General features: G+C 32.4%; 1 long non-coding RNA gene and 1 pseudogene across 2 annotated transcripts; both read left to right on the forward strand.

Annotated features, from left to right (window-relative positions):
* Positions 1-1,156: 1,156 nt before the first annotated feature.
* LOC123886348 lies at positions 1,157-5,484 on the forward strand (annotated as a pseudogene).
* Positions 5,485-7,766: 2,282 nt separating this feature from the next.
* LOC123885568 lies at positions 7,767-10,797 on the forward strand. Of its 2 annotated transcripts, XR_006801189.1 has the most exons (4): positions 7,767-8,005; positions 8,611-8,751; positions 8,880-8,931; positions 10,544-10,797. It is a non-coding gene; the product is annotated as an uncharacterized LOC123885568 (long non-coding RNA). The 2 variants fall into 2 exon arrangements; XR_006801188.1 differs by lacking the exon at positions 10,544-10,797 and having other exon boundaries at positions 8,880-9,010.
* Positions 10,798-14,500: the final 3,703 nt, after the last annotated feature.

Consider the following 14,500-nt stretch of genomic DNA (forward strand, 5'->3'; position numbering starts at 1 on the left):
TGTTGTTTTCGAGAACGATTTTGTTGTGAAGGAAACAATATTTTATCTTGTATATGATGAACCAATTGGAGAAAAAATGGAGAAAGGTCAAGAACAAGAAAAAAAATGATATTGTTTACAGCGGTGATGATAATGAAGGCATTGTGAGGACTGGCTCTCCACAAGTGGAACTCGTGGATGAAAATGATGGCGCTGCTAGTTGTTGTGCATTGATCAAATATAGTTTCAGACAGTGGATTACAGATTTTATGTGTAGATTAGTGGAGTGCAGGTGAGAGTCAAGTTGGCCATGAGGTTGATTCCGAAGCTGTGATTTTAGTGTTTTAATGTTGCTATTGAATCTGTTAGTCAGTGTTTTCTTTCGACTTACTTTTTGCTTCTGTTGATCTTTAGAAGTCCTGTTATTATCTTACAAAAGATGGATTTATTGCCTTTTTGGTTATCTCATTGAAAAATCATATCTTAAAAATATACAAGCATAATTTTTTATATCAGTAATCATTTAAATGACATGTAAAAAATTTCTGTACAAAAGAGTAAACTGTAATGGCTTGAAGTGCATATACAACAGAGGAATGGCAAGAAATGAGTAGATGGTTGTGAGAGTGTATTACTTTAGGCTTAAGTGAGGACACAACTTTGAAATCTATTAATCATTAAATTAACATCATTGACTTTCATCAAATAAAAATTTGGAGATAACCTTTGGTGATGTTTAGCATCACAGTAAAAAGAAGATGATTCCGAAGGAGAAAGGATCCTACCCAATTATTTTCCATCGGAGAATCTGTAGGGCATAGAAGATGAGTTCTCACTTCTTAACCGAATTTTTCTGTAGGCAGAAGCCAAAAATCAAACCCCTGAACACCTCATGTACTAGAACTGCCACTCATGTGTTGGGCGGCCGGCTTCATCATGTGTAAAAAACAATTTTTAAATGAAAAGTGAAAGTCTTTTAAATTTGAGTGTTTGTGCCTTTCTCCTTTTCTGTTTAAGCTTCATGCAACACTGCCTCACACATTTATTTTTCTACTTTATTAATACCGGTCCAAAATATAAGGAGTAGTATTATTTATTTTGTTGAAGCCATTGATTAATTTTTCTTTTTTTGATTATATTTTTTTGAAAGGAAAAATTTATTCATAACACTAATCCAATGCCTTTTCTAGAAGATTTCACACATCTCACAAAAGCTGAGTTTAGCAAGATATCGGAAGAACAATGGGTGAGAACTCTAGCAGGAATTAAACATGAAGTGTTCTTAAGTTTTAGAGGGAAAGATACTCGTGCTTCCTTCATTTCACATCTCTACGCTTCTCTTCGAAATGATGGAATCATTGTTTTCATTGACGATCATTCGCTTCAAACTCAAACAATCACTGCAGCAAGCAATCAAACAAACTCAAATTGACGTGGTTGTTTTCTCAAGAAATTATGCGGATTCAAGATGGTGTCTAGATGAGCTGGCGAAGATAATGGAGTGTCGTAGGACCATAGGGAAGGTTGTTTTGCCAGTGTTCTATGATGTAGATCCATCTGAAGTGCGTCACCAAACTGGTGAGTTCGGAAAAGCATTTCAAAGTCTATTGCATAGGATTTCAAAGGAGGAGGAAGATAAGTCGCTGAAATGGAGAGATGCTCTTCGCGAGGCTGCTTCCCTTGCTAGAATTGTAGTTCTAAATTCTAGGTAACTTAATGTTACCAAGTTCCAACATTGTTGAAAGGGAGGCTATCAATCATACATGTACATATTCATGAATATGCATATTCATCTTTTCTTTGGTTCACTTTTTATAAGAATTAAAGGGAGGCTATCAATCATATTGTTGAAAAAGTTTCTCTTTTGCTTAACAAGACAAACTTATTTGTTGCAGATAATCCAGTGGGAGTTGAATCTCGAGTGCAAGATGCAATTGACCAGTTTCAAAACGTCCAACAATCAAATGATGTTCTAATACTAGGGATTTGGGGTATGGGAGGAACTGGCAAAACAACCATTGCAAAAGCCATTTACAACAAAATTGGCCGCACTTTTGAAGGTAGAAGTTTCCTCGCAAATATTAGGGAAACTTGGGAGCAACCTGCTGGAAAAGTGACTTTAAAAGAACAAATCTTGTTTGATATCTTCAAAAAAACAATAACCAAGATACCAAACATTGAGTCTGGGAAAATTACATTAAAGGATAGGCTGTGTCATAAAAGAGTACTTCTCGTACTTGATGATGTGAATAGTTTAGACCAACTACATGCATTTTGTGGAAGTCGTGAATGGTTTGGTTCGAGGAGTAGAATAATAATCACAACCAGAGATAAACATATACTTAGAGGGAATAGAGTTGACAAAGTATACACAATGAAAGAAATGTTTGAAAGTGAGTCAATTGAGCTTTTTAGCTGGAATGCATTCAAGCAAGCGAGCCCTAGAAACGATTTTGTTGGAATTTCCAGAAAAATTGTTGAGTACTCTGGGGGATTGCCACTAGCTCTGGAAGTCCTTGGTTCCTATTTGTTTGACCGGGGAGTAACAGATTGGAAGTGTGTATTGGAGAAATTAAAAATAATTCCCAATGATCAAGTACAACACAAGTTAAAAATAAGCTATGATGGCTTAAATGACCTGAGAAAGAAATATTCCTTGACATAGCTTGTTTCTTTATTGGGATGGACCGAAACGATGTCATACAAATATTAAATAGTTGTGGGTTTTTTGCAGAAATTGGAATAAATGTCCTTGTTGAGCGAAGCCTTGTAACAGTCGATGATAAGAACAAACTTGGAATGCATGATTTGTTACGAGACATGGGAAGAGAAATCATCCGTGAAAAATCACCGAAGGAGCCTGAGGAACGTAGCAGGTTATGGTTTTACCAAGATGTGTTTGGTGTTTTATTTGAACAAACCGTAAGCACCTCATACACGTATTTCTGTATTTAAAATATCTACAGCATAGGTAAGAAAAATAAACATTATGAAGTTGTTGTGATTTCTTCATTTTGGTCCATTATATTTCACAGGGAACAAAAGAAGTTGAGGGACTAGCTTTGAAGGTGCCAACAGCTAATTTAAAATGTTTTAGTACAAAAGCATTTAAGAAGATGAAGAGACTCAGATTACTTCAACTTGCTGGTGTACAACTTGATGGAGATTTCGAATATCTTTCGAGAAATCTAAGATGGCTGTGTTGGAATGGATTTCCTTTAACAAGCATACCTTCAAACTTTTATCATAGTAATTCCTTTAGATGTACCACATAGTAATTCCCACGAACTATCATCGATTTCCAATTACCTTCCAAGTCTTCGTAGTCTTTGGGTGGAGTGTAGTTCAGAACTTCAACTTTCTCATGATGCAACAATAATTTTGGATGCCTTATATGCCACATATTCTGAAGAATCGGAACCAATTGCAACTACATCGCAAGTATCAAGTAATTCTTTGAAATCTCTATTCATTCAAATCGTAATGAATTGTCAAGTGGCTAATACAGGTTTTACTCATTCGCCCTTGCAGTTACTTTTTCGTTAATGTTATTGGTGTTTCAATTGTTGAGCAACATAGAAGCGAAGAGGCCTAATCTACTTTTATTGTTTCTCTTAGCTCAACACGATGATCCTCTTATTATTATTGCTCCTTCTTGTACAGAATCTTACAATGGATGAGAGCGGTGGTTGTGTGCTCCCCATTGATAGTTATCCAAATTGGTTAAGCTTCGATTGTGAAGGTTCTTCTGTAATTTTTGAAGTCCCTCAAGTGGAAGGACATAACTTAAAGTCATTGATGTGCATTACCTGTTCCTCAACTCCGGATAACATAACATCAGATAGTCTTAAAAATGTGTTGGTGAAAAATTACACAAAGGCCACCATTCAGCTCTATAAGAAAGAGACATTAGCTTCCTTTGAAGACGAGGAGGGACAAAGAGTAGTATCAAGTATAGAACCCGGAAACAAAGTGGAGATTTGTTGTTTTTGGAAATGGCTTCGTTGTGAAGAAAACAACAGTTTATCTCATATATGATGAACTGATTGGAGAAAAAATGGAATAATGTGAAGTACTAGAAGAAAATGATTTTGTTAGTGATGGTGATGAAAATGAATGCAGTGTAAGGGGGTGCTCACCGCAAGTGGAACTCATGGACGAAGAAATGGAGAAATGTCAACAAGAAGTAAAAAATGATATTGTGTTTATTGGTGATGTTAAGGAAGGAATTGTCATCGTGGATGAAATGGTGACGCGCTGATAGTTGTTGTGGATTGATCAAATATAGTTTCAGACAGTGGATTACAAATCTTATGTGCAGATTGGTCGAGTGCAGGTGAAAGTCAAGTTAGCCTTGAGTTTGTAGGCGGAAGTCATCGATTTTTCCGTAAGTCGTTCAGTATGCTTCAAGAAGAGTTTATAATGTGACAATGTCAAAGACACACCTAACTTTTAAAAAGGTGTGTTGATTAGTTACTATCTCATTGTAAAATCATATCTTAACTAGTTTAAGTATCATTTCTATAATCAGTACTGTTATTCTCAGATTTAGAAAATCTTTTTAAAAGTTAGGCACTGAAGAAATTACCGGGTCGAGTCGCGGACTAGGTATCTCTCTCTTTAAGACGTTTCGCGGCACTACCCAAATTTGTGCAAGGTAGACCATCAACTGCGAAGTCCCCAGGATAAAACAACCCAGTTCAAACTGAATACCGATTAACTACTGCACAATAGAGATGTAGGGAATTCAATTAGATTTGCCGCCAACACAAGGTTAGAGTGTACCACATCATACATTTGAATTCTTAAGTATATAAGTCTATAACCGTTCATGCAATGTGATTGTGTACAATTATTTGATATAGCTTTAACATAATTAAAAATTTAAATAGTGAAATCCTTAACATACATTTTATTAAATTGTCTTCCAAATTCCTCCAAGCTATGTGGAAGAAGTATGGTCTTTACATTTTATGTTTGCATAAATGATAAGGTGATATTAATATACTTGTCAATTAAAGTTTGAGCCTATGTTTACTTTTACAGAATATGGACGGGAGTGGTGGTTGTTTCCTCCCCGGTAATAGTTATTCAAATTGGTTTACCTTTAATTCTGAAGGTTTTTCTGTTACTTTCCGAATCCCTCAAGTGGAAGGGCGTAACTTGAAGACAATGATGTGCATTGTCTATACTTCAACCCCAGATTACACAATTTCAGAAGGCCTTAAAAATGTATTGGTGAAAAATTACACGAAGGCCACCATTCAGCTCTATAAGAGAGAGGCATTAGTCTCCTTTGAAGACGAGGAGGGGCAGAGAAAAGTATTGAGTATGGAATGCGGTAATAAAGTGGAGGTTGATGTTGTTTTTGAGAACAATTTCACTGTAAAGAAGACAGTAGTTTATCTCGTATATGATGAACCATCTGTCAAGAGATTCTCTACTGAAAATGAGCCAACTGATGACTTCAATCAGAACAGAAAGAAGAAAAATCGAGTGGAATGAACCAACGAAAGATGATAAAACAATGATTTGAGTAAAAGTCGATTCTTATGGTACCTGCAGACCTTTGTATTGACAACAATTGTTATCAAGAATAATGACAATTAGTGGTGTTAGCAGGTGATTAGTTAGTTAGTTAGTTAGTTTGATAGTTGGTTAAGTCTCAAATCTGCTCTATAAATAGAGCCACTGTATTCTTTTCTTGTATCCTTTATCAAAATGATTCTATATGAATTTTACTATGATTCAAGCTTTCAAAGCTCTTATCATTCAAATTCTTCGAATACTCAAAAGCTCTTATTGAAATATCTTTGTAGCACCTGATATTCTTAGCTATTCTAACCATACTAGTTATATTTTCTCTTCGAGCTCCAACGCAGCAATCTCATCTGACGGTCCTCCTGAAATCACTCTCACGGAAGAAACTTACTTTCCTCTTAACTAGCTTTTAAATGTATTTTAACAAATCGGATAGAATTACTGTCTTAAACCTAGACTTCAATTTGCCAAGAAAAAAACTCTAATTTGTGCATTTTACCACAATGTCAGTCTCAAGACTCAATTACTATCTTTCTGAATCTCATTTCCTTTGTTCAAGTATCCTGCATCAACATTTATTTTTCGCCATATCCTCGCTACTAAAAAATACTCATGTTTCCGAAACTGCACTTTTGGACAACATAAATTATTCAGAAGTGCACCTTTTTTTTTTAACAGTACAAAAATTAGTGATTTTTTTGGATGTGTACATCTTAACTCGAGCTTAGGGTGGGGCAAATTTCTACCACAGAAAATTTGGCTTACATATGAGTGGATCACATATAAGCCACTCTAGCTAAGTATTCAGATCAGTATTTTTTGGTGCATTAGGCCTAAAAAATGTTTACATTAGAGTGTTTATTACAAATTGAAGAAAAAGATGTAAATTTTTTTTGAAGAAGCTAAATTAGCCCACCCAAATTGACGCCAGAGAGAATCGAACCTCAGATCTCAAGGGAAAAAAAAAAAAAAAAAAAGATGTAAATTAACTAGGACTCTAACAACATAGCTTTAATGAAGTAAAATCATTCAAAAAATCCAACAATATTTAAGCAAACTTTGAGTGGATATCTAATTGAAGATTTCTCTTTAATTAAAATTGCATATTTCAATTTTTTATAAAAATGTAGATTTTGAATTTGCTTGTAAATGGGTGCTTTGCAAACAACAATCAGCAACCCACATATTTGCAAACTACCAAGAGCTCATGAACATGTCCTTTTCCAAATTTCTTGATAGAATTTTTTCATTTTCTTTCGTTGTGAGATTAAGATTATTCTCAAAAATTTTATTTTGGATCAACCAAATCACATCCGACATAAAAATCACAGTATGATTGCCCTCTTTCACTACCAAAAAAAAAATCACAATATGATTAAGATGACTAATTTAGATGTTTTTTTGTCACTAGCTAATTGATGCAAAGGTGGAGAATGTGCGGAGGAATCTTTCTCGTTCCTCGCCCCGAAGTGCTTACGGGAAAGTTTTTACCTCCATATTTGTCCCCATTCCCACATATCTACACGGTACCCATGGAGATCCACGTATATCGAATATTAACAAAAAAAATTATATTTTTCAGTCAAAATTATGACAATAGGATGACGTTATTTTTTTCTGTTTTATTTTAAAAAACAAATATTTAGCATTTTATTTTTTAAAAAAAAAACAGCACATAATGCATTCATAACAAAAAATATTGCAAAAACATTTGGCTACTAATAATCATATAAAACCTAATAGCGAAAATATTCCATGATGTATAATGTAGAGCAAAGTATGCATAATCATAAAAAAGAATCATAACCAAAATATCTCAAAACTGTTGGAGAGAATAGTGGACAGACTCCTCTATTACTTTTTTATTTTTTAATAATAATAAAAATAATATAACTAAGTATATATGGACGGATTCAGGGAATTCGCGGGGACAGATACGTCTTCTTCGATCTCCACCCCGAAGTGCCTGCAAGGGAGTTTTTACCTCAATTCCCATCCTCACGGAAAAAAATTCGAAGCTCCGAACGGGACAATTCCCACGAGAATCGGCTCTAAAAGATGCAAATTGACATCTGAGAAAATGCACGGTGTTAGCCTAATTTAATTTTTTTTTTATAAAGAACCTATATTTGATTTTTGGTGGTCGGGATATAAAGAACAATTTCGGAAATTCAAATAAAATTTTCATAACGTTCCGCAAAAACACTCTTCTTTTCTCTCTCTCTCTCTCTCTCTCATCATCATGATTCAAATCCAATCAAACCCTAAAACCCCATTTCGTGAAACCCAAAATCCAATCTTGAAAACATTCCCCCAATACATTCAATCATACCCATCACCGATCATCAAATCCAATCAAACCCTAAAACCCCATTAATCACTACAATTTTGTACTTTGCGACACTAGACCTGTGACGGTTCGCTCAAAACTACCCTTGTTCTTTGTTTGCGACGTTTTAGTCATCTCCATCATCAATAACTCAAGGTAAACCCTCTATTTCTCTCTAAATTTTGTTTTTTGAAGCTTAGGTTACTGGTTTAGAAAGAATTTAGAAACTTAATTGAAATAGAAAAGGGATTTATATGATTTTTGTTTTGATTATTTGCTCTTCTCAATGTTTTTGGATTTTGTTAGATATAGGATGTTTTGTTGGGATTGGTAGTGGTCGAAAAAACCTCGGATACGTTGTGTTATTGTTAGATAGGATATGATGCAATTAGGACTCGTTTAATGTTTCCATTGAAAAGATATATATTTTTTCTTTCTAAGTACAAAGGATATAGAGGAGACCCTACAACGTTTTAACATGTCCCTCACATTCTCTCATTTTAGTTTTCTTTCTACTCTGTGTTTAATTTCTCTCAACTATGAATTATAAAAATGGGTTCTTTGAGAGTTAATATAAAAAGTAGCAATTTAGGGAAATGAGATATACTAGAACTCACTCTAATTTCACAATATGACTCTTGAGTCGTTTTAACATTAACAGGTCTTGTGATGCCTTTGTGTATAGAGAATTTCTTGATATATTATTGGCTTAATTTTAGCAAGTTTATCTTCAAGAAGTTTTATGATTGTCATTTTATTAGTTGTGAAGGGTCATTCAAGGTTTGTACGACCTGGAGATCTTGAGGAAGCCAACAAGCAACGCTTACGCTCACTAGGTTTACCGCAAGCACCTTCACCACCTACAACAGTCCAAAAGACAGCTCCGCTAATTCACTACCCAGGTAACAAAGCCACCTATATGTCAATTGTTACTACACATTTGACATTTTAATTCTTCTACTCGCCAAAGTTGTATTTTTTTATGCAATAGCTATGTTAACCCGTGACTTTTGCAAGGTGCGTTGTACAGTTCAGAATATTCAAAAGAGCATGAAGGTGACATTAATGATATGCTGCAAAAGGTGCATTTTTTCTCCTTTGATTATTGAAGATACAATAGTTGATTTAATTTGGTGCACACTGTATTAATATGATGTTTGTTACTTGTTACTATAATCCTTTTTTTTACTTAATTAACAGTTATTAATGATTGAAAACAATAAAGAAAATAATATTATTATTTTTTGACTAATAAAGAAAGCAAATTGGAGAAAGAAAAGGCATACAAAAAAAACATCAAAAAAAGATTTGGTGTCAAAAAAAAAAGTGGCCAAGGTGACAAATTAATTAATGCTTAGTGGGCTAGAAATGGACCGCCTCAGCCTCTCACGTGTTATTTTAAGATTTGCTTAAGTAACATCATTGTTTTGAGGAACCGGGTTGTGGATATATGACCCTTAAGTCAAATTATTATTGGCTATATAAATTCTAAGATGGATATATGTTGCATTGATGACCCTTAAGTCCAATTGCTATTGGCTATATAAATTCGGAGATGGTTGGTTATATGTTGCATTCGATGACCATTATATCAAAATGTTATTTGGATATATAAATTATGAGATGGTTAAATGTTGTTTCGATGACTCTTAAATCCATACGTTATTGGCTTTATAAATTATGAGATGGATATATGTTGCCTTCGATGACCCTTGAATCAAATTGCTATTGCATATATAAATTCTGAGATGGTTAAATGTTGACTTGATTACCCTCAAGTCCAATTGTTATTGGCTATATAATAAATTCTAAAATGGATATATGTTTCCTCGATGACCCTTTAGATAAATTCAGAGATGGTTATATGATGCCTCAATGACTCTTGATTGTTGCTTCGATGACCCTTAAGTCCAATTGTTATTGGCTATAAAAACACTGAGATTGATATATGTTGCCTTCGATGACCCTTAAATCAATTTGCTATTGAGTACATAAATTCTGAGATGTTTAAATGTTTCGATGAACCTTAAAGTTCAATTGATATTGGCATATAAATTAGGATGGTTAAATGCAACCTCAGTGACCCTTAAGTCAAATTGCTATTGGCTATACAAATTTTGAGATGGTTGAATGCAACCTTGGTGACCCTTAAATCTTATTTATGTTCATTATGTAAATTCTAGGATTATATGTCTGAGCCATCGTCGACCTTGGACCTAGACGCCATTGTAGCGTAACTTCTTTATTCATATTGCATTATTGCGGTGGATGGTATGTTTGAGTCATTCAATGACAATGAAGAGGATGTGGAAAACTCTTTCATTCTTTGGGGGTGCAGTAATGCATTCATTTGTAATTGTAGTGTTGCTTGCCTAGTAGTATCAGCTTATTTGGTCTCTATTTTGGTTTTACAATATCATATGATTTTGCATTTCCTTTTCCTTGTTTGTGGAAATTGGGTAGTAAATGAATTCAATTTACTACTACTATGGCAAAAGTAATTCTACGCGCGCCCCTTTCTTTAACTCAAATTTATGTATTAGTAATTGATGTTTCTGTTCCATCTAACTGATAAGCTATGAGATTTCAAAATTTTAATCTTCTAGAAACAAATGAGGCTAAAGAAAGTACAGTGCAACTACAGGGTGGAGGATTATTATGATAAATCATGTGATTTCATCTCCTTTTTGGCAGATATATTTCAAAACAATAGTCACCATATTGATGGAAAGTATTAAACCACAAGGCATAACAAAAACAATAAGAGGAATCACGAGACCTCAAAATACTTGTTGAGGTAACTACATAATGATGTAAGATTGTTAGGCTACGGAAGCGCAACTGTGAAACTTTGGGGCTACTTAAGTGCAGCTGCACATTCATGCCTCTTTTGACATTAACACAAGATACAAAGTACGCAAACTAGTTGTCTCACCGATGACACTAGACTTGTAGTGCCGGATACTAGTTAGTTAAAACCTGGAATGGTTAAATATAGCATTGATGATCCAACATGGTATGATCAAGTCATTGATTATTCTTCGTGTTGTGGCAATTAATGCAATTGTCTAAAGTAATGCTTTTTTAGTGATTTACGAGTTCGCTATGTGAAGTCTTTAGTTTCATAGTAATGATGAGGTGAATGATTATGAGTTAATCTTCCAGTTAGTCCGTATTTATCACACGATCAAACCCAGAAATGGAAAATCAAGTAGTAAAGTTATCTTTAAATCAAGTAGGAAAAAACTTGCAGAAATCTTGGAGATGCTAAAATTAAATTTTTTGCACTAGAAAATGCTAGTGACAGTACAGGGTGTTATTTGGCTGACATGACATGTTTGCTTCTTGAAGTATAACATTTTTGAAGAAGCATCCTTTTCTAATGTGACTATAACTGAACCATCTGTATGTTGGTTAACTTAATGCATTCTGCTTGTCTATCAAATCGGCTTGGCAGTCGAGATGCTTGATCTCCTTAAATCCGCTTGTTGGTTATCTAATGTTGGTGTCTCGTATTTTTTGCTTTGGCCTCGTCATTTTGGAAGATGCGTCATTTTCTAGCTGTGAGTTTTGCTAGTTGTAACTTTATTCGTAATATAATTTCAGCATGAAACATTTTTCCCCGGTTCCTTAAATGCCTGCAATGTTAGTGTGGGTATTCTTTTCCTTAAATTTCATATTTTTATAACATCTGTTACTTAAGTAGAGCACATAATCCGCTACTTAAGTAGAGGACTCGTATAAATCTTGAGTTTCATGTAGGGTGTTTTTTCTTCAAAATTTCTCATTTGTATATAGCATGTTACTTAAGTACGTAGTGGAAGGGTAAAACTAAAAACTCGTAGGGCGCACGAGAAACTGGTAGAATGAGAAAAGTAAATCTCTTTTATATATATAAGCATACCGCAGCAATTTAATAATTCATTTTACACATTTTTTACAATTTCTGATTTTATTCAAGCGTACCAATTGTTAATATACATCTTCTGCTGTTTTTTTGACACATGTTCTTACCGGATATGTGTATATTGGAATTTTTCAAATTTATTGTGTGGTGAGATGAGAATGAGTGATGTACCTTTCTCTCCAAATCCACATCTTAGAAAATGAAAGAAGACCTAATTTTGTATATATATTCACACCTTGGTGGGCAACAAATCTATGTCATTGTGTTATGTTATGTCTAATACCCCTATTATTATTTACAGTATACTTTTAGATATATTTGTTCTTTTATAATTGAGGCATTAATTGTTGCATATGTGTCTAGCCTGGCTGGATCTTTTCATCAATTATATGTATACCCTTATTTTCTTAAGTACAAAAAGAAATTCTTAAAACAAATGAACAACATAATATTTTGTAACCCTATGCAGGATTGTTCTTGTTGTGCCCACCTTGTGTACTCCTTATGTTTAGGTGGTGTTCCTTGATAAAATTTTCTAGATTTAAAAACACAATATTTTAAATAAAAAAATGATAGAGTAACGACAAAATTTACACATGTTGAGTATAAAGAAGTGGAAAATTAAACATATTAAATATATAAATTTAGTTTATATGAAGTGTAAAGTTATTTTACACATGCGTTTAATAATATACTAATACATTATGTATGATATTTAAAAACACATGATGTGTCACGTTCATTAAATAATGTGGCAACACATCATTGGATGCATGTGTAAAGAATCTTTACACCGACATTGCACAATAATTAAACCCTAAACATATTTGGAAATTTTTATTATTTGAATTGTATTTAGATTTATTTTAATATTTAGACTTAATAAATTGGATATTGTGTGAATCAAAATAAACTTCGAATTATCTATAATAAAATTCACGTATTTTCAAACTTAAAAATTTATTTACCTTTTTCTCTTCTTTTTTTTCCACAAAAGTTTTTTTTTTAATTTGGTACACGGTCGAACTTAGATATGAACACATATCTCAACTAAAATTTAAATAGTTAAATAATTTGGTTCCTTACGTTATGGGAGAGCAACTTCATCCATTAAACCTAATTTCGGTCGGTACAAATTTAATTGTTATTTGAACCCACCATATTATGTACTATATTGTTTTTGAATCATGTTAATTTGTGTCCTAATGACACATGTTTAACATCACATACACATAATTAAAATGTTTTATTTTAAATAAAACTATATTAAAAATTAATTATTTCAAGTGATAAGTGTAGAAAAAATCTTACTGTATCCCATGTGTATACTATGCCCTTTTCTTCATAAATTTGAATGATTATTCAATTTTTAAATGCAATAGGTCCATTATTCAAAGACACACGATTCTTAGTATCAATCTATTTTATTTATTGTATCTATGAATGATTGGTTGTCAATGGGAATTTGTTTATATTTTTTTTAAATAAGCTACATTATCAAATAAGCTACATTATTAATTCACATTAGATTTTAGTATTGAATAACCAATATAGATTCATCCATAAACTGTTACTAATATCTCCCATTTAGTCACCAATCTATAGAAATATATTTTAAATCATTATTAATTCATCATACTAATCTTTTAACTTCATTAAAACAAAAAACAAAAAACAAAAAGATGTTAACCAACAATATGCGACACAAATAATAAATATTTGAATCATTAATTATTTAGTCTTATGTTTGAATTCTGGTTGTACATACGAAATAATATTTGTTGAGAGATATTAACTCCCCAAATAAATTTCAGTTTTATCTTACAGCTATATTTGGAGAATAATTTAACTTAAAATAAAAAATGAAAATGATAACTTAAGGACTATCATAAAATTGTATACTAGTATTAGTATATTATTTCTTTGAATTTCTATTATAAAAAAGTCATTTTATTGATTCATTAAATAACAATCTACAAACTTATATAAATAAATTAAATATAGTATTATTAGTACTCTCTCATCTCTTTTATAAGCAAATATACTCATTTGCACACTTATTAAGAAGTTACTTTTTTGTCTTGATTTTATGAAAAATTTCTATTACAATTCCTAAAATGATCTTACAATCGTATTGAGATACAATCATGTGAAAAAGTAGAATAATTAATGAGGATACTTGCGAATTATAACATTAAATAAAGTTGATTTTGGTGATTTTTGCTTATATTTGAGACAAAATATTTTTGTTGACTTTTGCTTATAAATAAGGTTAGAGGGTATATTAATTATTTAATAAACTAAATTTCTAGAAAAAAAAAATCTTTTTTCTAAAATTTCTATTACAATTCCTAAAATGATCTTACAATTGTATTGAGATACAATCATGTGAAAAAGTAGAATAATTAATGAGGATACTTGCGAATTATAACATTAAATAAAGTTGATTTTAGTAATTTTTACTTATATTTGAGACAAAATATTTTTGTTGACTTTTGTTTATAAATAAGGTTAGAGGGTATATTAGTTATTTAATAAACTAAAATTCTAAAAGAAAAAATAATTGTTTTTTCTTATAGGGTACATTAAGGTTAGAGGGTACATTAATCATGAATACATTCATCACAATGATGCAGACAATTATTTTCCCTGAAACCCAGACCCCAGTGGTGTTAGGTCAACCGTCAACCCATAAGGTTAATTTCGTCTTTTACACAAACCCACCGTCGGGTACTAAATGGAGT

Source organism: Trifolium pratense, linkage group LG5 (assembly GCF_020283565.1).
Source record: "Trifolium pratense cultivar HEN17-A07 linkage group LG5, ARS_RC_1.1, whole genome shotgun sequence".
Lineage (NCBI taxonomy): Eukaryota > Viridiplantae > Streptophyta > Magnoliopsida > Fabales > Fabaceae > Trifolium > Trifolium pratense.